Raw genomic sequence first — 26,800 nt, forward strand, 5'->3', positions numbered from 1 at the left:
TTTTGTGAAACCTTCTCAAGCAAACGTACTGTAAAAAAGTTCTAAATTGAAAGCGAGGATAGGAGGAAACTCCACATTAATTGATGACGTTATGCTACAATAAAGCTTGTTGACGCACTTTGCTCTAGAGAAACTCATTCTGCTGTTGCCGGAAAAGAACTGTTGCTGTGCTGCATCATGTGGAACGGGACGGTTATCTGACGAAAATGGTGCGAGCTTCTGCTGCTGATAGAGAACCAACTGACGAGATTTCCTGCAGGGGTATGCTACTATTACGGAGTGCGCTGGTGGTCCGTATCTGGTAATGATTTTCATGTTGGCCACTACATCTTTCAGGCATCGATATTTAAATAAATAACTACGCGTAGCGCGCTACTGCAATCAAATAATACGTACTAAACCTTGTCAAATGAAATCAAAATTAAAAGAGAGATATTAATCATCAACAACTCAGTTCCATTGGAAGCCATCGAATAGTAAAATATCCTCAAAAGAGATAAATAAAAGTTTCAGGAGTAGAATTTTTACGCTTTGTTATTGGATATTGTCAACTGACAGAGCCTGCAATCAGTTTTAACTGCTCTCATCCTGTCTGTTTATGATGAAACTGAAATGTGTTTCCTATCGATAGAGCCGAAAACAGCTGTCAAAGGGTTTCATTTACTATTTTTTCATACCATCAATTAACTCAGAACCAGCTGTAGAGGATCTAAAAACAATGTTTGTTTAAAAGTGTTATTAATATGCGAATTTTACATTAGTAACTACACGTTTGGTGATAAATCGTTGTGTATCAAAGTACACAAAAGCTAGAAGTCATTCTAAGAACTGTTGTACCATTTTCAGTATTCAAGGCAATTGAAATCGAGAAAAATAGTTAACTTGACGAATATATAATAAAATGGAATGATTCGATGACAGTTTCACTGATGGTTTTTAATTGGATTGTTTCTCTAGTACATAAAACGCGGCTTGCTTTAGAATGATTGTTGATAGAAAAATAACAGCCGAAAAAATATTTTTCTGATACAACGTGCTTCGCTTCGTTGTAGGCGTGTGAAATTTTCAATGTTTCTTCGGTGCTTTGCGTAACTAATGCCCTAATACCAAGCGCGCGCTATTTATTACTCAACTTTATCTCAGGCTGGTGTTAAAAAACTGGCTTATACACTTCACTCATAAAAAAAAAACAAATGAGGATGCTTGTCGAAACCGGTCTTCCAGATGGAAGCCGATGTTCCGCCGTTGCCATATATATCTTGAAGCGACAAATGCGGACACGGAACAGTCGCATGCTTTAAGATTTAAGTTTTTCGCCAATTTATCGTAAAAAATCATTTGGCTCGTACACAAAAATTAAATCATCGTTCCTTAACGGTTTCCTTACAAAACACCTCTATTGGAAATAATATATTCAAAAATAGCTGAATCAATTTATTTGTTTGTCATTTATCGGTAGCGATAATAATTACGCCAAAAAGTGTGTGAGGTCTTGCTTTTGTTTGTCTTCATCGCTCTACTGGGCGGTGCAGCTATCGAAAATTTTATACTTACCTTGCCATTTCCTAGTTTGCGATTTTTTGTTTTAGTTGTTCGTTACGGCTACCGGAAGTTTTACTCTCAGTAGTAACGTAAAAAGCTTTTATGCAAAAATTTACTCTTTAGCAAGAAAAACATTGACATAAGATAGGCTTTCGTAGTTCTACGTTATTCTTGCGGTCATGTTTAATAAACAAACTCTTCAACTATTCTTAAGCTGAAATAGGTAATAAGTCTGAATTTCTGACTTCCAACTTTTTTCAGGAATACTCGTATTATTCAACATAATTGCAATATAAGACATCATACCACCGCGTGTGTGTTTCAGGCTATGCCACGGCGGGTTTTTGCCTTTCTCCTAGTAAGGTATAGCAATCACTTGCAAAACCGAAAGTATAAAAGTGCTCCAAAGGGCCGAATGGCATATATCACTCGACTCAGCTCGAAGAGCTGAGCATTTTCTGTATGTATGTGTGTGTATGTGTGTGTGTATGTGCAGATTTTTATTCTCACTCCCTTTTCTCAGAGATGGCTGGACCGATTCTCATGAAATTACTTGCAAATGAAAGGTCTTGTTGTCCCAACAATTTTATTGTAAGCGGATTTTTAGTTTGAAGGTTATGTATCAAAATGTAAAAATCATGAAACATCATCATCTCGCAAACTACACAACCGATTTGAACAAAATTGGTTTCAAATGAACGGGCTATCCAGAAAACCCTTAACTTTTGAATTGATTGAACTTGTGGTTGAAAAGTTATGAAAAGAAACGCGTTGTGAAGACTGTTTAATCTCACTCATGTTTCTCAGAGATGGCTGACCCGATTTTCACAAAATTAGTGTCAAATGAAAGGTCTAGGTGCCTCATAACACCCTATTAAATTTTACTGTAATCGAACTGTAACTTCGTCTGTAATGTACCGAAATGTGAAAATCACGAAACTTCATTATCTCAGTAACTACAAAACCGATTTTATCAATATTATTATCAGATGAGCGGGCTAGTTAATAGTAAACTAATGAATCATGGTTGAACACGTGGTTTCAAAGTTTGGCTGCCCTATACGTTCTCATTTCATTTCATTATAATCGAACTCAAGCAACCGTTATGTATTAAATTGTTAATAAAACAACGAAAGTCTATTACCTCAAAGATTACATGACTTATTTGAACATAACTAGTGTCATACGAACGAGTCATCTCTCAAACTTACAAATAATAAACTTCATAACAATTTGATATGTGGCTCAAAAGGAAAAAAACAGAAATTCAAAGACTAGTTAAAACTATACCTGCTTTTGTCGATATATGTGGCCTCAACATAAATTAAATGTGGTATCGTACTATTTGAACGTTCCAAATTCATTGATTCCTTGCGATGTGTTTAAAGTCTGAAAATGCACGACGAATCGGCCATAGGATATGATCAAAGTCAAATAACAAATCGTTTGAAATGATTGGTTTTATCGAAATGACAACATCCTCGACTTTTGACTTCTGTACATCACCTTAATTCTGAATATATTCATATTGGGTGGTATTCGGTCATTTTCAGCAAATTTTCTGGCATCAATTTGACACCGGAAATACTCATATTGGGAGGTATTTAGTTATTTTGGTTGTTTTCCAGAAACTAAAAGTGGTCGTCTTCAAATTCAAAATAGTGTCCAGAGTCAATGTTTGGTTTCTATGCATCCTCTCGATTACGGAAATATCTATATTGAGTATTATTTGGTCATTTTTGACTGTTACCTATTAGTTGCGATTTAGCAATTCAAAATGGTGCCTGAGGTCAATTGTTAGCTCATTGCATCATTCTGGTTCCAGAGATACTCATATTGGATGGTATTTGGTTATTTTGGGCTGTTTTTCACAAACCGGAAGTCGCCATCTTGGATTTCAAAATGGTATATAAGATTATTTTTGGCCTCTGAGCGTCATTCTGGTTGAAGAAACACCCATATTGGGTGTAATTCGATCATTTTCGGCTGTTTACCAGGAACCGGAAGTCGCCAACCTGAGGTCTAAAATGAGGTCTGTGATCGATTTCAGCTGCTGTGTATCATTCTAGATCCGGAGATACTCATGTTAGGCGGAAATCGGCCTTTTTTGGCGGTTTTCCAGGAACCACAAGTTGCCATCCTATCCTGTAGTCGATTTGTGGCTCCAGCGCATCATTAAGATTCCGGAAATACCCATATTGGGTGATATTTGGTCGTTTGCCGCTGTTTTTCCGAAACCGGAAGTCGCCATCTTAGAATTCAAAATGGTATCTGTGGTCGATTTTAGCTCCTCCTCCTTATTTTTTATCCGGATATTATTATATTGGGTGGAAATCGGCCATTTTTGGCTGTTTTCCTTAAACCGGAAGTTGCCATCTTACAATCCAAAATGTTGCCTAAGGTCGATTATGGAACATATTTGTTACCACTAAAAACATTCACCTGCCAAATATGGTTTAGTTGATTAGTTCGCGAGATGTGCAGAAATTTGTGCAGAAACATGTGCTTCTGGAAGAGAGATGGGTGTCGAACCAATATGGACATATTTGTTACCCTTTAAAACATCCACATGCCAAATTCGGTTTCATTTGCTTGGTTTGTTCTTGAGTTGTGCAGAAATGTATGTTTCATTTGTATTGGACCCCTCCCTTCCAGAAAAAGGAGGGGTCTCAATCTATCATAGGAACCTTTATCGGGACCAATAACCCCTTCATACAAATTTTCACGTCGATCGGTTCGGTAGTTTTCGAACCTATATGGATCAAACAGACAGACAGACCGGACTACATTTTTATATGTATAGATTACAACATCAATATTTTAGAACCTAAAGAGTGAATACACATTTATTGGATTGAAGCGTTCATGTAAATCTATTTTTACAAATAAAAGTTTGAATGAGAAAGGCTGGGTCTGACCGCTAGGTGGATTAATTTAGGTTTTTCTATTACCCTTCAGTGCTGATACAAACCAAAAACCCTTACTTACTTTTAAAGCGACAGACCGATTAGCGATCCAGTGCCGAATCCAGAATTCGTCGCCATGTCCCTCGGTCTTGGGCTGCTATCCTCCAATCGCCCCTAACAGCTATTTCGCGTGCATCCTCGTCGACAGCACACATCCAACGAGTGCGGGGTCTACCCCGAAGTCGACGACCTCTATCGGGGTTCCTGCTAAATATAGCCTTCGCTTGACGCTCATCCAGCATTCTCGCTACATGCCCAGCCCACTGAAGCCTGCCGATCTTATCCGCTTGACTATATCCGCCGATTTGTATGCCTGGTACACTTCATGGTTCATGCGTCTGCGCCAAACACCATTTTCTAGTTTGCCGCCAAGGATTGAACGCAAAATCCTACGCTCAAAAACACCAAGAGCTCGCCGATTAGCCTCTTTCAGCGTCCATGATTCATGGCCGTAGAGAACCACCGGAAGAATCAGTACATACGTATTAGTACGGATTTGCAGACTGCTGGACCCTAGCTGGTTACGCAATCCGTAAATGACCCTGTTTGCGGCTGCTATCCACCTCTTTATCTCACGGCTAACCTCGTTGTCACATGTCACTAATGTTCCTAGGTAAATAAATTCGTCGACTATTTCAAATGTTTCCCCATCTAGCACCACCGCAGCACCAACCTCCGACGGACTACCACACACTCTGCCAGCCACCATGTACTTCGTTTTGGCAGAGTTTATGACAAGCCCTAATCTCGCAGCTTCCCTCCTGGGAGGTCCGAAGGCCTCTTCCACTGCTCTACGATTGATACAAATAATGGCGATATCATCCGCAAAACCTAGAAGCATGTGCGAACCTTCAAGGGTGGCACGTATCAGCTTAATCAGCTTTGTTTGGAAGCTATGTTCGAGCATAATCTGCCATAACTCATTTCTCTTAACTGAATCGTACGCTGCTCTGAAGTCTATGAACAGATGGTGCGTCTGCAAGTTGAATTCTCGAAATTTATCGAGGATTTGTTGCAAGGTAAACATTTGGTCCGTCGTGGAGTGTCGCCCTCGAAAACCGCATTGGTACTCGCCAACAAAGGTCTCCTGCAACGGCCTCAGTCTGTGGAACAGGATGCGGGAGAGAATCCGATGGATGGCACGATACAGCTGTTCGCTCCCGACTTTGAAGAGCTCGGCGGGAATGCCGTCCTTCCTTTCACTGCTTTCTTTCCCTCGTCCATGGATGGTGGATCCACAGTTTGACCATCATTCTCAATAGTCATCCTGCTCCTTTCGGCTCCACTGTTTCTCTCACCGTTCAACAGCACACTGAAGTGTTCCTTCCAACGCCTGGCCACCTCTGTTTTATCTGTTATCAGGTTCCCCTCCCTATCGTTGCACATGACAGAGGCTGACACGTTTCGATTCCTGATTCCGTTGACCTTCTTGTAGAAGCTCCTCGCATCGTGCCTGGAGAAGCAACCTTCCGCCTCCGCAAGAATACGCTCCCAATGCTCTCGTTCCTTCCGACGATGGAGTCTCTTTTCAGCGGCTCTAGCATTTCGATATCTACCCACGCTCTGACGAGTCACAGCCGTGGCCAACATGTGATTCCTGGCGTGGTTCTTCTCCTCCGTCACTCGCTGGTACTCAGCGTCAAACCACTCATTGGACGCAGCTGCCGCAGTTGTACCTAACACTTCTCGCGATGTAGTGCTGATCGAACTGTGGATGTTTCTCCACTGTTCATTCAGGTTCCCTTCAACTCTTTCCTCAATCCGTTCATCAACCTCCTGCGAGTACTCTGCAGCCACTCCTTCAGTTGATAGCCGCTGGATGTTCAACTGCATCCTCCTCGTTGCCTTGGATTTCAACACGTTGGACAGCTGGGCGCGGATTTTGGCTACTACGAGATAGTGATCCGAGTCAACGTTCGGTCCTCTGAACGACCTCACGTCTGTAACGTCTGAAAAGTGCCGTCCATCAATCAGAACGTGGTCAATTTGAGAGCAAAGCCCTCCATTCGGGTGCATCCAGGTGTGCTTACGTATGTTCCGGCGCGCAAAATAACGTGCGTGCAAAAAACCCACGGCGTTCTAAATAAAGCAGTCCTTCGGCAAACACCGGCCCGAGTGTTCCCGTGTTCGTGAAAACACCTCGGGAAACCGATGCTTAGACGTGTTTTGTCAAACGCTTTATTTTTGCAAAAGTACTTAGGGTATCGAACGTCTTCGTCAGTGGTTTTCTTCGGCAGTTTTTCTGCAGCAATCTTATGCAAAAGGGGGCCGAAGAAAACCACTGACGAAGACGTTCGATACCCTATGAAAAAAATATTGCAGGTGGTTGTATGCGATGGCTACTATCAAGCTACGAAGTCGAAAACCCTTGGCTCGCGTGTTTGGGGATCGCTCTCCCAATGCCTGATTGTTGGAAATGTTAAAATTAAAAACTTGTTCTGAAACATTTGACTCACATTTTTCCGAACTTGGACTCTCCACCAAAAGTTTTGTTATAACTCGAAGTTTCTTGAAAAAAAAGGTTAAGAAAAAATTCAACCCGTCTTGTTTAAATTGAAATTCAGAGTTTATTTAGAATTATTTTAGTTCCATAAATTTGTTCACCAACGCAATTTTTTTCGCAAAGTCACAATAGCTCCTACAAATAATTCCTAGACAGTTTTGCTGTAAAACCAAAGGTATCTGAGCTACAATGCTTCTGAATAGAGCCTACGCCAAAATGCATACCTCCTTTTAGAGAATTATTTATGAGTCTAAAAACCCACTACCTAAATTTATCCTTCTGTTTATTATAAGGTGTATAGTATAATTGTGGTGCTAGCGTTATGATCTTGAATACCGATCTGGGACTCGAACATACAACGACTGGCTTGTGAGATCAGTATCGCATTTCAAGATCATCTGGGAGGCGGAATGGAGGACATGACATCTGTTTTAACAATCTCTTCATCATATTCTCAAGAGAAAATCCGAAATAAATATTCTAGAGCGCATAAAATTGGATTATTTTACGATAGTATAGTGTATCATAGAAATATGTCAAATGAAAAAAGTTCGAATACAACTTTTTTGACGGTATAAAATATCACTTTGATTTGGACACGAAGAGCTGGATTTCTTGAAGTGTAAGATCGAAAAGTTTGACGAATTGTTTTGTAATTAGTGGAAAAATTGTTGGGCCGAAATGTCTAATAGAAAATAAGTATACTATCAGTTTTGCTGGAATTTTGAAGACATTTAGTGACGATGAAATAGTTTGACGCACATGAAAACGTTATAAAACAGTAGCGGTCAACAAAACGTTGGCTACTTCCAAAATAATGAAAGGACATGGATTGGACCCGGAAGTACAAAATAATGTAGGTATTGGAGTTTTTCGATTGTGACTAGATTCATGAAGTAGGGGAACTGCTCCATTATCCATCTCATTAAGCTAATATCCACGAAGAATGCACGGATTAAACACCAAATTTTCACGAAATCATTGAACAAATAAACTTAAGATGCTTACGTGCTCTAATGGAATCGTTTAGCATTGTATATTTAGTAAAATTAGCTAGGTTTAACCTGAATTTTGTAAAACAAACCATTTTTTACCACGCTTCCATATCTCTCTCAAAACTTGAATCACTGCTCAATTATTCATCTCACGACGCCCCCATATTCATCACACTGTTAATCATGAATGAATCACATTATCATGTATGAACGTAGCCGCAGCCCGTCGTAGTAGGTAACCTAGATATCTGCTGCAGTTGTTTACGTGCAAAATTGGTAACCTAGGTAACCACTACAGTGCTGTAGATTTATGTCAATTATGTTGGAACAATTTAATATTTTCAGTATGATTCTTTCGTATTAACAGAAACTGATTTGGCAACTTTTTAATCTCTTCAACGCAGTGAAAACAGATGAAAATACATACAGTTTTTTTTCCTGTATGGGATTGTAACGGGATTTATTTGCAAACGCGGGTATAGTGACCGGTCTGATCGAGGGTCATAATCAAAGAGAACAACTAACTGAGCTGAATAGAAGTACAAGCCCCAGTCGGAAGCTGTAGAAAGGTGCGATTCGATCGCAGTCATTTAGGGTGCATTTACAAAATACGTTAAATGGAGATGGATTCTAATTTGGGTGATTTTAACTATTAATAATCTTAGAAATAATATAAAATCTAACATGACCGGCCACCTGAAGTGAATTATTTCACAATTGTTCTTAATTTCTAATTATAAACTGCTTGCTCCGAAGAATCCGCGACGTCTCCAGCATGGTGCTCTTCTGTTAAAAGCAATACCGCTATTGAGAAGTGGCATGCTTATTATTATTGTTCATCAGTGCTTGTGTGTAATGTGATACTCTTCCTTATACGCTTACTGTTCTACTATACAGATACTCGTTCCTCTTGCCAAATATTACCAATTATAATTCCCTGGAGAAGTTTCGTTGTGCGTCCTTCTGGCCCAATTTTTATTAATAAGAGGGACTTATTTTTTGTTAAGAGGAAGTCGCGCAAAGGTATTGTAGATTTCAGCGTAAAGAATGGGTAACTGGTGGGGAGCCTGAGAATAAACCCACGCCTTAAGTCCTTTTTGACATCGGATGGCCTGGTTCTACGAAGATTCGAACCCACGGCCATCCGCTTGACAAAGCGGACTCTGTAACCTTGCGGCTACGCAGCTCCCCTTACATACAGTTGAAATTTAGGAATTGTAGAAATTCCTCATATACAGTCATGGAGAAAATAATAAATACACTTGCAGTGTTGGATAATTTTTCGTATTTGCGCACTAATTTTAATTGTTGTATGATGTTATGTTACGTCACTCTGATCCGCAGACACTCTTTTCAAAAGAGGCACGGAGAAATGACTGGAGAAATTTCCTTGTCGGTCATTCCGAAAATTTTTTGCGTGAGTTAGTGTTTTTAAAGTGGCGACAAAAATAAATACACTATTGAAATATATATACAAAACAATCCAAATTAGCTTAATTTCTCTACATATCATTACCAGAGTGACCTTTAACGTTACTAAACTCACTTTCAAAATTTTGTGGCTTGTCCTTTGTTTTGTAAAGCCATATTCAATCTTCCGGGTATGTTTACCACCAGGTTTTCACGAGTAGAAGCTGAACTAGCATTTCACGCTGCCTGTCCGACGTTCCATAAGTCTGTTTTATTCTTTGGATGATGCTTTGCAACCTAGACTTTCCCAATCTTCCATAGAATTTCTGAAGGATTTAAATTAAAAGGCTACGCTAGTCAAACTAATAATTTTATATTTTTGTTCAAAAATCATCTTCGTGTTTTCTATGCTGTATGTTTAGGATCGTTACTCTCCAACGAAGAAACATGTTTTCTTTGGCATACGGAAGCATTGCGCTACGTAAAATATCTACACAGTCGTTAGTATTCATAGTCTATGTTATGAAATCAATGGGTTCCATACCAGCATCAGAAAACAGTATTACACCGTTTTGTGGTCACTTCCAAATTTCACTACTTTCGTGGTTAATTGTGCGTTGAAGGCAGTATTCACCGGTCATCTCACCAGCTGCTGACCGTTTGAAACAAAAAGGTTAAATTTCGACTCATCCGACCAAAACACGATATGCCATTTAGTTGCACCCTAGTCTACAAACTTTTTAGAAAATGTAGTACTTGCCAAAATGTGTCGCTTTTGAAGCAGAATAAAGTTTTCTGTGTTCCTAGGTGGTCGATTTTGCTTCCATATGCCGAAGAAAACATGCCACTTTGCTGGATCTTTATGCAGTATAATATAGTATAACATACAGTATTGAAAATACGCGGATAATTTTCAAACAAAAATATAAAATTATTAGTTTGACCAGCGCAGACTCCTAATTTAAATCCTTTAGAAATTCTATGGAAGATGGGGAAAGTCTAGGTTGCAAAGCATCATCCAAAGAATAAAACAGACTTATGGAACGTCGGACAGTCGCTAGTTCAGCTTCTACTCGTGAAAATCTGGGGGTAAACATTCCACGAAGATTGAATATGGCTTTACAAAACAAAAAACAGGCCACAAAATTTTGAAAGTGAGTTTTGTAACGTAAAAAATCACTATGCTAACAATATGTAGAGAAATCAAGCTAATTTGGATTGTTTTGTATATATATTTCAATAGTGTATTTATTTTTGTCGCCACTTTAAAAACACTAACTCACGCAAAAAAATTTCGGAATCACCGACAATGGAATTTCTCCAGTTATTTCTCCGTTCTTCTTTCAAAAAGAGTGTCTGCAGATCTTAATGACGTAACATAACATCATACAACAATTAAAATCACTGCGCAAATACGAAAAATCATCCAACACTGCAAGTGTATTTATTTTTTTCTCCACGACTGTATTTCTGCTAACTTAAGCTTGTTTTAGGAAATTTGAGGTGAACATTTCGAAGATTAAAGTACTCTTAGTGTAGTGAGTGATTTTTTTCAGTGATTAAAATAAAAAGTGGTCCGCTAGTGATGAAAAAACTTCGGTTGGCTGCTGAACGAGTCCCGAGTTGTAGCCGTATAGAACAATACGCGGATTTTGTTTTCTGAGGTAGGTGATTGAATTAAATGAGTTTTCAAGTGCAGATGCCCGACTATAATATCAAATTTAGTGCTTTTGAGGGAGTTTTTGAGGATTATACTTTATGAGGAATCTAAAGTGAACTAAGGAGAATCCATTCCATGGATTAGCAGCTTGGTTTAAGAAGAAAATATGCGTTTTTTCCTGTTTTCAATTGTGTTTTCATGTTGTATGAGATGAATATATGTGCTGAGACGAATAATGAAGCAGTTCCCCTAAATAATGGTGTTAAAAGAAAACGTTGTTCAGAAAACTTATCCATGCCATAAAAGTATTATAATCGCATGCTTTTAGAAGGTTTATCACTAAATTCTTTTATGATTTGAAAGGACCACTAGAATTATATAATGTCATTGGTATACGATTTCTTTTGTAAAACATCAAATCTTTCAGTATGCTTAAAAATTTATTCCAGAAAAAAATACGATATTTTACAACCCTGACCTGTAAGTTTTCACATACAAAAAAAGACTCATATTTTGAGTTATTTGAAATTAAATGTTTGCTAGGTTTTTCTTGAAGTATTAATTTACTAGTTTTATGAAACTCGTTCCTAGATAGTTTTTGTATGTAAAGCTTGGGTTTACATTTAAAAAGAAAAGGGGGTCATGAAATTTCACCTTTTTATCAAACGGAACTTTGACAGCTGAGAATGCTCCACATTGAGGTTATCTGTCGTCAGTGAGCTCGGTTCCACTTGGTTGTTTCTTTTTTTCTTGCAAGTCAATACATTTTGGAACTGAGACACGATTAGATGAGCTAACAATTAACTGCCTGATTCTTTCTGCAACTGAATAAAACCACTGCATCAAAAAGTGACATTTCGCTTCACAGCAGTTTTCACACGAAGATAAACTTAGTGTCCCTTTCGGTTCCTGATACCTTTTCAGCTGTGTATCGTTCATAGTAAGAAATTTCATTGCCTGATTCAGTGCCTGGATTTTACATAGGATTGTGATAGGGAAAGAAATTTCTTTTCAACTGCTTAACAAAAGGTTGTTGATTTACAAAACCCCATACAAAAAGTAGGCTAAAATATATGTACACGTTCTTCTCACAAATTACTCAAGTTTTTTCTTCTCAGTTATTCTTTTCGAAGTTTCTAAGGTTGCTACTATGTATAGGGTAAATATGTATAAAATGCCCCCCGGGGCATAACGCCCCAGTACAGTTATTGGGAAACACACAAAAAATAAGACATGAGTTTATTGGGAATCCGTAGCGGGTCATAGGACCTTCTGTGCAAGTTTGATAATTGTCACTAGCAGCAAAAAATAAACAAAAATCAATTTTGATTTGAGCTGCTTCAGATCTAATTTCTTGCAGCGTTTCCGTAACGTTTTTTTCACTAATGTATAAAGTTTATTACCTGGTTTTTGTACTTATAAATCTCAAATGAACCTCTAAGCAGCTGTATCTAGTGAAGAAACGATAAAAATTGTATAATTTGCTTAAGTATTCAATGCTTTCTGCTACAGTACAGCTCCCGGGCAATATGCCCCACCGCTAGCCCGGCTGATTTGTTCATTGCTTTAGCGTTTGCTTCTGAGACTTCAAGCGCTGTTTCACTTCGCTTGCTGAGCTGGCATATGAAGCTACTGCATGGGGCATATTATACAGGCCCTCTACAATTATGGGTCAGTCAACGTGTTGTCTGAATGTTTAAAAATGGATATAAAATATATATACGAATGTTTTACTATCTATCTCTGTGTTCTGATGTGTACTTTCGATCAACAATTAGTTTCACTGCAGTTGATGCGTGTAAATCTGTTAGGAAGAAAAATATCACTTACATAGCAAAAGAGACAATTATGGGTCATTTTTGGCATTCAAAATCATTTAGTCTATAAAATCGTTAAAATACATAATGCAAGTTATTTTATTGTTGTAAAAGCTTGATAATAAGTTATTTTGTTTAGTCTTGATGCATTATCATGTAAAAGTAATAAAAATAACCTAAATATGGACTGTCCCACAATTGTGCACCGCAAAATGTAACATTACTACAATTATGGGTCACTTCACTTCTTGCACCGAGCAGAATTATAGTAGTTAGTGACATTTTCATCTTTCAATTATTTTAATCGTATAAATGAGGTTACAAGTGAGTAACAAAAAATACCACTGCCAATGAAAATTGTTCAGTTTTGTGAGAATAGACGTATTTATGCAAAAGTGACCCATAATTGTAGCTGACTCATAACTGTGGAGGCCCTGTACTGCATCTGGGGCGTTTTGCCCCGGTAGATTGGAAAGCTTGCAATTTTGTCATATTTTTTTCATGAAATTATGACCTTTTTGTGTAACAGTAATCACAAAACAAAATAATAGTAGTGCATTATCAATTAAATAGTTCATTCAACTGCATGAAAAACTTGTTGTTTGTGATAAACATAGCTACAATATTAACGATGTTCCTTAGGGGGGCGTATTATACCTGTTTACCCTAAGTTTTTTTCTTAGCGGAGTCACTCGGAGTTGGTCGATAGAACATTTGTCATGGAACCTCTCAAAAGTTTTCAAAATCATCATAACAAGTAGTTAAATAATTACCTCAATTTATCACTCCATTTGAGAATTGTCTCAGCTTTACTGTTTTTGAGGCATTTATTATGGTTTCGAGTTATTATCGCGAAACGATAATTACTATTGAGAGAACAAAAACAAATGTCATTTCTTACCATATTTACGTAGAGTAAACCAATGGTCGTCAACAAATACATCAATAAAGTAAGACGTATTTTTGATATATTTTAAGCGTAACACTTTCGAATGACAATTAATAGGTTCTTTTTGGATGTGATTCTGATTTCTTTTAACAACTTAGAAAAAATTTCATTCTGTGCCGAACACGCATCAGTATCGGACGTGTGATCGGTGATAGCTCCGATAGAATATAAAACAAAAGACGTGTGAACAAGTGTTGGCATTGTTTGCCTGGTCGAGTGAAATAAATCCGGGTTCAAGGTCGCGCCTTTGTGCAACTGTTTCGCATCGTGACTACCAGCTGGTGCGTAAGCCAATTTGGCTGCTGGCTGAATTGTGCTACAGCAGTGGACGAGACACAAAAGAGGAAAAAGAAGAAGCCATCAGTTGACAGTGAGTTGTATCGCTGTGTGGAGTGATCTCACACCTGGCTCGCTGCTGGTGGCTGTTTGGTGCTGCTGTATTGGTGCTGCTGGCTGTAACGGCTGCAACTTCGAACGATCGGACAACCAACCTTACTGGAAGGGAGAAGTAAAAAGGTACGTGCTCTTGTCGGCGCTAGTGCGCTAGACTTAGCGGGATGGATGTAGATCCCTCGCCTCTCGCGCCACCATCCCCGAACCCCTCTGACCCTGACCCTTCTGTTACCCTCTCCCCTGTTCATTCTTCAGTCCCCCCTCGCCCCAGGCTTTACCCAGACGGAGCCCAGGGCAGCTATACTGTCTATTTTCGGCCAAAGGCGGGACCGAAATCGAAACAGTTGAACCTCTTGCAGATTTCTAAAGACCTGACGAAGGAGTACAAGGGCGTGACCGAAATTTCCAAGGTCCGGCCTAACAAGCTCCGTGTCGTGGTCAGTAACCTGAAAGAAGCCAACGATATAGCATGCTCTGAGCTCTTCACACGCGAGTATCGCGTTTACATACCCGCACGAGACGTGGAGATCGACGGTGTCATAACCGATTCGAGTCTGTCCGTCGAGTGTATACTGGAAAGTGCCAAAGGGTGCTTTAAAAACAAAACCTGTCCCGATGTAAAGGTGCTCGACTGCAAGCAATTGCGGTCAGCATCGATCATCGGTGGCAAAACAGTATACACCCCGTCAGACTCGTTTCGAGTTACGTTCGCCGGGTCAGCGCTACCAAGCCACGTCTCGATCCACCGGGTTCGTCTCCCTGTGCGATTATATGTGCCTCGCGTCATGAACTGCCTGAATAGTAAGCAGTTAGGCCACACAGCCGCCTACTGCTGCAATAAGGCACGTTGTGGCAAGTGTGGGGAGAATCATGCGGATGATTCCTGCAGTAAAAATGCTGAAAAATGCATTCACTGTGGGGAGAGTCAGCATGAGCTCTCGACATGTGCGGTGTACATGCAGCGCAGGGATAAAATAAAGAGGTCTCTCAAAGAGCGTTCGAAGCGTTCTTACGCTGAGATGCTGAAGAAAACCGTTACCACTTCTCCCATTACATCAAACCCTTATGATCTGTTGCCTCTGATGAAACCGATTCTGACGATTCACCAGCGGGAACATCTTACGCCAATCCTGGGGAGTCTAGAAAGAGGAAAAATATTTCCTCTCCTAAACTTCCCAGAAAAGGTCCTAAGATTTCTCAAAGTGAAATGAAAGTTACATGCGAACCAAACAGTGCTGCGGAAAAACCGAAGCAAACTGCTCCTGGGCTTGCAAATTTAAAGTCCCAGAAGGAGTTCCCAGCACTGCCAGGAACATCTAAAACCCCAGTTGTTCCTTTTGCACATCCAGTTGATGAAACAAACTCTGGATTAGTGAAATTTTCTGACATTGTGGACTGGATTTTTGAAACTTTCAATGTACCCGATCTAATTAAAATTTTTCTTACAGCATTTCTCTCAACAGTTAGATCATTTTTGAAGCAGTTGACTGCCCAATGGCCCCTCCTTGCAGCGATTGTATCCTTCGATGCCTAATTCAACTGCGTATATGAAGGATTCTATCTCTGTCTTACAGTGGAATTGTAGAAGTATTTTACCAAAAATTGATTCGTTCAAAGTTTTGATAAATAAAAACAAATGCGATGCATTTTCCCTTTGTGAAACTTGGCTTACTTCAAATATTGATCTCAACTTCCATGATTTTAATATTATTCGCCTTGATCGAGACACCCCATATGGAGGAGTACTTTTAGGGACGTTTGATTTTGGGAGACTTCAACTCTCATGGCGTGGCTTGGGGTTCCCCTTACAATGATAACCGCTCCTCTTTAATCTATAACCTTTGCGATGACTTCGACATGACTATTTAAAACAACGGCGAAATGACACGTATCCCGAAACCTCCAGCGCGCCCAAGCGCTTTGGATCTATCCTTATGTTCGACGTCGCTACGGTTGGATTGCACATGGAAGGTAATCCTCGATCCTCACGGTAGCGACCATTTGCCTATTCTTATTTCAATTAATAACGGGTCAACTCGCATGCGACCAGTTGACATTCCGTATGACCTCACACGGAATGTCGATTGGAAGTTATACGAGGAAATGATTTCAAAAGCGGTCGATTCGATTCAACATCATCCACCACTTGAAGAATACAACCTCCTCGCGGGCTTGATTCTCGACGCCGCGTTGCAAGCCCAAACGAAGAAATATCCCGGCGTAACGATTAAAGAACGGCCTCCCACTCCGTGGTGGGACCAAGAGTGCTCCGATGTCTACACGCAAAGATCCGACGCGTTTTTGGCCTACCAGAAGGGAGGTATACCTGGCGACTATTTACGGTATTCGGAGCTTGATACCAAGCCTAAAAGCTTGGCTTAAGCAAAGAAACGCGGATATTGGCGTCGGTTCGTGAACGAGACGTCGAGGGAGACATCGATGAGCACTCTTTGGAACACAGCCCGAAGAATGCGGAATCGCGTAACGGTCAAAAAAAAGCGAGGAATCTTCAAGTAGGTGAATATTTGATTTTGCCAGGAAAGTATGTCCGGATTCTGTTCCTGAGCAAAATATTGTTCGTGATGCGTCTCCGGGCCACTACGCGATAGAATCACCTTTTACGATGGCAGAATTTTCGGTTGCCCTCCTGTCCTGTAACAATAACGCGCCTGGGTTAGATAGAATCAAATTCAACTTGTTGAAGAATCTACCCGGCAATGCCAAGAGGCGCTTGTTGAACTTGTTCAATAAGTTCCTGGAGCAAAACATTGTACCGCAGGATTGGAGGCAAGTGAAGGTGATCGCCATTCAAAAACCAGGGAAACCAGCTTCTGATCACAACTCTTATAGGCCGATTGCAATGCTATCCTGTATCCGGAAATTGATGGAAAAAATGATACTCCGTCGTTTAGACTATTGGGTCGAATCAAATGGCCTACTATCGGATACTCAATTTGGCTTCCGCCGTGCCAAAGGGACGAATGATTGTCTTGCGCTGCTTTCAACAGATATTCAGCTGGCGTATGCTCGCAAAGAACAAATGGCGTCTGCGTTCTTGGACATTAAGGGGGCTTTTGATTCCGTTTCTATTGACATTCTTTCGGGCAAACTTCACCGACAAGGATTTTCTCCAATTTTAAACAATTTTTTGCACAATTTGTTGTCCGAAAAGCACATGCATTTACGCACGGCGATTTGGCAACTTTTCGCATTAGCTACATGGGTCTTCCCCAGGGCTCATGTTTAAGCCCCCTTCTTTACAACTTTTATGTAAATGACATCGACGAATGTCTGGCAAATTCATGCACGATAAGACAACTTGCAGACGACAGTGTAATCTCTGTTACAGGAGCCAAAGCTGCCGATTTGCAAGGACCATTGCAAGATACCTTGGACAATTTGTCTGCTTGGGCTTTACAGCTAGGTATCGAATTCTCTCCGGAGAAGAATGAGATAGTAGTTTTTTCTAGGAAGCATGAACCTGCTCAGCTTCAAACACAATTAATGGGTAAAACGATTTCTCAGGTTTTGGTACACAAATATCTTGGTATCTGGTTCTACTCTAAAGGCACCTGGGGTTGTCACGTGAGGTATCTGATGAAAAAATGTCAACAAAGAGTGAATTTTCTTCGTACAATAACCGGACAATGGTGCGGAGCCCATCCAGGAGACCTTATAAGGCTTTACCAAACAACGATATTGTCTGTTATTGAATACGGGTGTTTCTGCTTCCGCTCCGCAGAAAACACACATCTGATCAAACTGGAGCGAATACAATATCGTTGTTTGCGTATCGCCTTAGGTTGCATGCAGTCGACCCATACGATGAGTTTGGAGGTCTTAGCTGGAGTACTACCATTGAAAAACCGCTTCTGGAGCCTGTCTTCTCGTATTCTTATAAAATGTGAGGTCTTGAACCGTCCTGTGATTAAAAATTTTGAAAGGTTAATCGAACTTAATTCTCAAACCCGTTTTATGACATTGTATTTCCATCACATGTCCCAAAATATTAACCCTTCTTCGAATATTCCAAATCGTGTCGACTTATCAAATACTTCTGATTCTACTGTGTTTTTCGATACATCCATGATAGAAGAAACTCGTGGAATCCCGGATCATTTACGCGTGCAGCAGATCCCCAAAATTTTTTTCAATAAATATCGAAATATCAACTGCAACAATATGTTCTACACTGACGGATCACTTCTTGATGGGTCCACTGGCTTCGGTATCTTCAATAACAATTTAACCGTCTCCCATAAGCTCGATAATCCTGCTTCTGTTTACGTCGCAGAATTGGCTGCAATTAAGTACACCCTAGGGATTATCGAAAAAATGCCCACGGACCATTATTTCATCTTTACGGACAGTCTCAGTTCCATTGAGGCTCTCCGATCGATGAAAGATGTTAAGCACTCTCCGTATTTCCTGGGGAAAATACGGGAACATCTGAGTGCTTTATCCGAAAAATCGTTTCAGATTACCTTTTTTTTTTTGTTAGGGAATTACAATTACGTTGTCCATTGATGTGAACTTTTGTAATATATATCCCAGTCAATTGCTATACGTGTCCCCTTGCAAAATACAATGACCACTATTGTTGAGTGATCAGGTACCTGCATCGACACGCTCCCAGTCAGGTGAAATATGGTTTATGAAGCTAATCACCTTCCCAGGATTCAAAGACCAAATCTCTTTGGGCTGTAAACAGCCACTGCCAAGAAACCTTGATCTGCGTTTAAATAATGCACCACAACTGCACAGCCGATGTTCCGATGTCTCGCTTTCCATATTACAAAAGCGACAGATATCATTCTGAACCCGGCCTATGTTCTTTAAATGATATCTACTCGGACAGTGCCCCGTTACTAGGCCGACGTATGTACAAAGAGCTCTTTTGTTGAGCTCTAGGAGCTTTGTCGAATGATTCTCGTTTGGTGTGATAAATCTTTTAGATTGGGAACACTTTTTGACATCAAACCAATTGGTTATCACCTTTTGTTCCTCCCAGCGTTTAAGCTCCATTTTCACTGCACAGTTTGATATACCGCAGAAAGGTTCTGGGCCGATAAACTGTGAGTTAGATCCTTGTTTTGCAAGTTCGTCTGCCTTTTCATTCCCACCAATGCCACAATGTCCTGGAACCCAATACAAATTTACTGAGTTTGTTTGACATAGCTGTCGCAATGTGAGAATACATTCCCAGACAATCTTGGATGTACATTTATAAGCATCAAGTGCTTTCAGTGCTGCTTGACTGTCAGAAAAAATACAAATATTTGCATGTATGTATTTCCTAGTCAGACATACATTCGCACATTCAAGGATTGCAAAAATCTCTGCTTGAAACACTGTTGGCCAGTGTCCCATTGCCACTGAAATATTAATTCCAGGGCCAAAGATTCCTGCACCAGTTTTGGTACCTAATTTTGAGCCATCTGTGAAAAATATCGTTGAACCGGGACGGACATCAGGAACTCCGACTTCCCAGTCTGCACGCGACGTTTCGCATACCATGTAGGGAATATCATGGTTATCCTGAGGGGCCATCCAGTCTCCATTCATACTCATCACTGGCCCTCTTTTGAAAAAGTCCAGTATTGTCAGGTGACCCACAAGATCACCTGACAAGATAGTTTTTGTTCTTTTTAGCTTCAAGGCACTCTTTTCTGCTTCTAGTTGCACGTATTCGTACAACGGCAGCAGATGAAGAATTGCATCAAGAGCTTTTGACGGGGTGCTTTCTATTGCTCCTGTTTTAGCACGCAAGTCGTTGAACTTTATCTAGCTTTGTTCTAGCGGTGGACTCTTTGGTTTTTGGCCACCACACTAACGCAGCGTAGGTCAGTTTTGGACGTATAATAGATGTGAATATCCACATCACCATTTTCGGTCTCAAGCCCCACTTTCTCCCAGCGGTTTTAGAGCACAACCATAATGCACTGACCGCCCTGTTGATTGCATAGTCAAGATGTGCATTCCAGTTTAGCTTGGCATCAAGGATAACTCCTAAGTATTTAACCTGTTCACTGAATGGAATTTCTACTCCTCCAAGCTTGAGAGTTTTTAGATTGAATTTCCTCTTTCTAGTGAAAAGTACAATTACAGCTTTTGTCGGATTAATGCTGAGACCCTCCTTTATACACCAAGACTGGGTATACTCAAGAGCCTCCTGCATTCTTTCCGAAACTATGTTGTCGAACTTTCCTCTTACCAAGATGACTATGTCATCTGCAAAGCCCACAACTTCGAAACCTTTTGCTTCTAAGCTTTTGAGAAGATCGTCCACCACCAAAGACCACATAAGTGGCGAAAGAACACCTCCTTGCGGACATCCTTTCATTGCCCTTACCGTAATAGACGAACCTCCCAACTCAGAAGTGATTTCTCTTTTTGCAAGCATGGTATGAATCCAGTTAACAATGCTCGTGTGAAATCCTTTGTTCTTCATTGCACTAGAGATTGAAGAATAGGACGCATTATCAAAAGCACCTTCAATATCCAAGAAAGAGCACAGAGCAATTTCTTTAGCTGAAAGTGACTTTACAATTTTCTAGAGGTGGGCAATCCGCTCACGAACTGATCTAAAGAGCTGGTTCTTCAAAGTGAGTGAGTTATCTATCGCTCTTTTTTAAAGAGCGGTAACTCACCCCATACTTCAAGCAAAAAGCTGAAGCTGATTTTGTTGATCAGACACCGCAAGCGAGAGCCATATGAATGTTTTACGCAAAGCGGCGTGCGACACTGCAATAGAACTCCCAGAAAATAGCTGCCGCCGGCTGTCTGCTCTCCTATGCATAACCATCCATCAGCCGCGGGAATAAAAAATAAAATCTACTTGCCACAGTTCACACACAGCACACGGGCTAGCTAACGCCGGGACGCACACGAAAAGTGGAACGAAAAGAGCGAAAGAGATCCGCTCACGAGCTGATCAGAAAATCAGTTCTTTAAAAGATCGAAATCTTCTGATCGCGAGCGGATTGCCTGCGAGCTGAACAAAAGAGCCATCGGAAGAACCAGTTCTTCTGAGAGCGAAAGATTACGCTCTTTCAAAGAACTGAATCTTTTGATCAGCCTGCGAGCGGATTGCCAGATCAGTGAATCAGTTCTTTCGTTCTTTCCGTTCCACATCCATTCGTGTGCGTACTCGGCGTTACCCAACCCGTGTACCTGTGTATGGACTGTTGCAATTCGTTTTTTCGCATGCTCTTGCGGCTGACTGGTGGCTGGGTGATGAGAAATGCAAGTCATGCATATCAGGGCAGTCGTTTGGTGGCAGCTTGTTTCTGGGAGTTCTATTGTAATTTTGCGCGCGACCTTGCGCTTGGCAAATCGGGTGTAAAGCTTTCACCTGGCTCTCGCTTGTGGTGTCTGATAATTAGCTACACTGATAAAAACCAAAAATTCTGTAGGAACGAAAAGAGCGAGTGAGCTGTTAAAAAGAACTAGCTCATCTTAGTGAGCGGAACCGCTTTGATCCGCTCACTATAGTGAACCATTTTTCCCACCTCTGCAATTTTCATGACCAGCGTATGAAGCGCTCTTATAGTGGATTTTCCAGTTTGATAGGCAAACTGGAACTTTGAAAGCGGTTTTGTTTGCATGTAAGATGTATGAATGAAATCATTCCCTTAGCGATTACCTTAGCGTGGGTCCCTTCTCACTGCTCGATACCGGGCAATGAGAAAGCGGACTCTTTGGCTCAGGTGGGCGCAACAAACGGTGATATTTATGAAAGACCAATTGCTTTTAATGAATTTTTCGCACTTGTACGTCAGAATACGATCATCAGTTGGCAAAATGCTTGGACCAGAGGGGAATTGGGAAGGTGGTTACATTCCATAATCCCCAAAGTATCGACGAACCCGTGGTTCAAGGGGTTGGATGTAGGTCGGGATTTCATTTGCGTGATTCGTCCCGGCTTATGTCCAATCACTATAGATTTGATGCGCATCTCCGTCGTGTTGGGCTCGGGGAAAGTGGTATCTGTGCCTGTGGTGAGGGTTATCACGACATAGAGCATGTGGTTTGGTCATGCCCTGTACACCGTGACGCCAGGTCTAAATTAATAGCTTCCCTGCAGGCCGAAAGTAGGCAGCCGGCTGTTCCTGTTCGTGATGTCTTGGCGAGCCGTGACCTATCCTACATGTCCCTTATATACGTTTTCCTGTAATCCATCCACGCCCCAGTTTAATCCTATTCCCTTCCGCCTACATCCAACCAAACGACAAGAACACGTTAAGACCCCGGATCCGGAAACAGCAACTAGACCCGCACGATACTCTCAGGTCCCGAGGGAGACAACCCAATATGCCAGTCCGTAATATCTTGGCCCAGCAGCGGAACATATTCAATATGCTGCTTACCTATGGCGATGGAAAACCATCAAACAACAAATCAGTGCTTTCAATGCAAAACATTCTAGCTTTGAGTTAGATTTAGTTTCAGCTCGTAGTCGGCAGCGAGGATAAAAAATTTGCTTTTAGTTATTAAGATATTTTAGAAAGTAAGCTTCCAGATATAATTGGCGCCGTTAAACATTAAACTGTATTTGTGCCGTGTCAAATAAATTATAGATGAAGAAAAAAAAAACTTAGAAAAAATTTAATTTCGTGTACACTACCAGCTTGCTTGTGTAGGTGCTTAGTTTGTTATATGAGGTTTTAGTTTAAAATATTCTACGGTCTCAACTAATTGTATTTTCATTTCTGCAACTGTTGGATGATACTTTGAAAGCAATAGTCAAACGTTCTTTCCTTATAAGGTTTATGATGGTTCGAATAATCAAGCTGTAGGTGAAATTTAACAATTTTCCGGAAACCTTCTCTTATACTAGAACAAACAATCAAAACAATGCCGTTATCGCTTAATTCGTCGAAAAAAAAAACACACATACAAAAACATTCATTAACAAACTCATTTTAAGAAAAGCGCGATTTTACGATGATAGCATGCTTTATGTTTAAGAATGTAGGAAAATGAATCAAAACTAACAATACTATTAAATAACTGTAATTTCAAGTTCTTCATGAAACATTAGAGTAATACTTATTAAACTTGTTTAAGCCGGAGGCTTTGCGGTCAATGATCGCAACTTTTACAAGGTGTCAGTATACAAACACATGAACATACCACAAATAAGAGTTGTTCTAGTCGTAGAAGTTTAGTTCAATTTTATGAGATGTAGATCAGTCGATTTCGCGTTTTTGGATCCGTATTCATACTTTGCTTTTGTGAAAAAAAACTCAAATAATTTTGGATCTTGTTCTGTGTTGAGTTTGTGAAACTTGTAACTACGTTTTTTTCATAAATTTATATTTTAGATAAAAGGAAATCAAAAATCGCTAGAAACGGCTTATCCAGAAATTCAAAATGGCGTCCTTTTCTCTCATTAAGGAACATTAAAATGGATGACAACAGGGACCGAAACGCAATTACGTAACATATGCAGCTTTTGTCCAAATTTAAACGTTTGTTACAGCAAAATGAAACTTGTATTTGAGTTGTTTTATAAATTTACTACTATTTGATAGTTTGATCCTAACTAATTTTAATTATTTAGACCTTCTCGTTTTTTTTGTTTCATTTTGAATTTTTCTTATGACTGGTTTCGTCAATTCATAGACGAACAACTAGTAATAAATATTTACGAGAGAGTTATAATGTATGAGAGTAAAATTATCTAAACATATCGTTATTTGAAATAATAGATGAATCTGATTCATATTTGTAATTTTAATGTTTTCTTTGCACTGCAAGCAACTTTGCAAGTTACCAGCTTGAAATTAAGAAGAGTAAAGCGACTCTGTATAATTTACATGCTGCTTTTTCGTTTTCCGACGCATCGGTAAGCATGATTCAGCAACCTGGTGGTACTCGATGTTAGATCATGATAAATCACCGATAGTTTTGTTCAAGAAATGCAACAATGGTTAATTACAAAATTCTTGAGTGCGTAATTACTTTCTCTAATATAAAGTTTTAACATTCCAAAACATTGTTTTATCAACACGGTGAGTTTGAATTCATACACAAAACATGTTTTTATTAAAAATTAAAAAGTGTGTGAAGAAACAAAAAAAAAACGAAAACAAGTTTGTGAAAAAGAAATACAAAAACTTTTTAGGGTTCTTCGTGGTAATAGTAAGATTTTTTGTTAATTTGGGAAATGCTGATTACCGTTTTTGCTTGAATTATAACACTAGTAAGTACGTCACACAGCTCAAAACTCTGGTTATTTACTGGTACCTACCTTAAAAGATTAGATGAAATAAATTAGTTTTCATTTTGAATCCACAGTTTCTCTGAAATAATTCAAATGGTAATTTTTTTCAAACATTGGTGAAGGTACGAAATCCAGCTTGTGTATGAACAAATTTCGAATTCCACCATAACATTAACTTGATCCGATACACGGCACCTTTTCATTTTTCATACAACAACGTTCGCGGGATCCACCAGTGACAATCACACAGTAAGGTTTTTTTCCTTTTCACTTAAATTTTTGTGTTATTTTGAACCAAAATTGTACATTATTCAGACAATAACCCATAGTTACATAGACACATGTTAGAACGACATGAAACTATGAAGCACAGTTCGCGTTTATTTAGTTGTTCTTCAAATAATCATGTACCGTGAAATCGCTTTGAATAAAAAGCGGATGCTGATGATAATTGCACTGCTGGTGGTAACTAAATAAATTATGGGTTCCAACCTACCTGCTGTTGATTAGTATTTGGATGGTTTCATTTATTAAAATAGCACAATTATTACTATTCGTTGTAGTCCAATAGGTTAACTACCACATATACCAACAACTAGCATCGTACAGCATCAGGCTGCTGTCGATTTCTGGTGTACCAGTAAACAGCATAATCCCTTTTATCTCACACGAACCAATTTCAGTGCTCCCCTTTTGATACGCCGACCGTCGACGACGCCACTCGGTCTTGTTATAAATGAATAATTTATTCCCCGTTCGCACAACTGCAATCTATAATCAATCACATTCACAGCTCACTGACGAACGAATGCTAAGCCTATCTAGCACTGCACTGGATCTGTGTTAGGAATTACCTCCGCGACCACTAGCTGCATCACATCACATCAATAGTGGTCAGGATCGTACATCTAATCCTTGTGAAGTGCAGGCATGCACATTCGCAGGTATTTAAATGCTTATAGAACCAATCAACACCAACACATCGAGTTTCACTGCTGCGTCTCCTATATCACACAGTACACAAATAATCCTGTAAGAGGCGGTTGCTCATATCTGCCAGACGATATCTATGTTATAACATCTGAACACCCGAAACTTTCGGAAGCACTTCATAAAATTTGATGATTATGGTTATTACTGGAATATGTCATTTTTGATGGATATATCTGCATGTAAGATCTGCATCTGAATTGAACCCGTGTTATTAACGGAAAATATATAGGAAAATTAGCGTAACTACGAATTCTCCACGTATAGCAATTGGTTAACACTCAGCGAAAAAGTATATACTGCAAACACACGGCATTCCGAGTTGAACTCACTGACATCGATTTAAATGATTGCACTATGCCAGAGGTGAGGAAACACAGCGAATACCACTTCGAGCAGGAAGACCGAAACGGCAGTTCGGCGAATTTGGGCTATTACTCCGTTGACGTTCCGCGGTTCACTGAAACTAGCAAATGGATGCAGCGAATCTGTCGACAGTGTGGAGTTCAAGTGAAAGCTAGCACCAGGACCTACGGGCGGGGAAGCTGAGAATGTCCTTTTCAACAAAGACCAGAGTGCGCATGTGTCGAATAGCTGAGAGTGAGTCACTGCTGAGCTGAGAGAAATCTGCTGACTTGCATCTACTGACATGCAAAGTTTGAACCGGATGCTGGTTGCTCTTGTGAAGAATATTGGATTGCATCCAACAGCGGCGATAGTTTGAATTATACTTCGTTGCACACTGATTCAGTTTCATATCGAACGGCTGGTTCGGCTATTCGTGACAGAAACACTTTTGGGTGCTCTGTTCTAGAAAACCGAGTGGAGATAGCGTTTCTGCTTGTTGACTTTGTTACCTACTTCACGCGAAACGATATAATTATTTCTCTGCAGATATTTTGTTCGTTTCCTGTTTCCCTGGCATAACGCGGTGCCTGAGAATCTTTAAATCGTATTTCTATTTTCGCTCTTTTTCGCGTTTTGTTCGGTATAATATACCTGCGTGGTCCCCGTATCTTGAATATTTTAATGTACTGACTATGTACATTAACTAAGCTTCTGCATAAATAAGCTACAATAACATCATGTTGATATTTGGTTGTTCATAATTTTATTTGAAGTTCATCAAAACTCTTTAAAGTGTGGGGTTTGTGCTAACGTAAGAACTATACGACACTGTTCTTACACTGTTCGGGTTCTATCAAATATATTTTTCAATAATTAGTTTAGTTTGGTAGTTAAGTTTAGAAAGAGACGAATGAAATATATATTTTTAGGAACAAGCGAGTGGGACATCACAACAGAATGCTTTCTTCACTCTCTTGTGTTTTTAATCTGGTTAATAAT

The 26,800-nt window shown here is 39.8% G+C and overlaps 1 protein-coding gene across 1 annotated transcript in view; it reads right to left on the reverse strand.

The window, feature by feature from the left end:
* LOC129720681 (potassium channel subfamily K member 10-like) overlaps positions 1-25,963 on the reverse strand; it is a 214,004-nt gene extending 188,041 nt beyond the window's left edge. Inside the window, exons 1-2 of the mRNA XM_055672240.1 lie at positions 24,960-25,963; positions 24,491-24,884 (exon numbers count right to left, since the gene is read on the reverse strand). The gene's annotated coding sequence lies outside the window, so the exon portion shown is untranslated. The remainder of the gene's footprint in view (positions 1-24,490; positions 24,885-24,959) is intronic.
* Positions 25,964-26,800: the final 837 nt, after the last annotated feature.

Source organism: Wyeomyia smithii, chromosome 2 (genome assembly GCF_029784165.1).
Source record: "Wyeomyia smithii strain HCP4-BCI-WySm-NY-G18 chromosome 2, ASM2978416v1, whole genome shotgun sequence".
Taxonomy (NCBI): Eukaryota; Metazoa; Arthropoda; class Insecta; order Diptera; family Culicidae; genus Wyeomyia; species Wyeomyia smithii.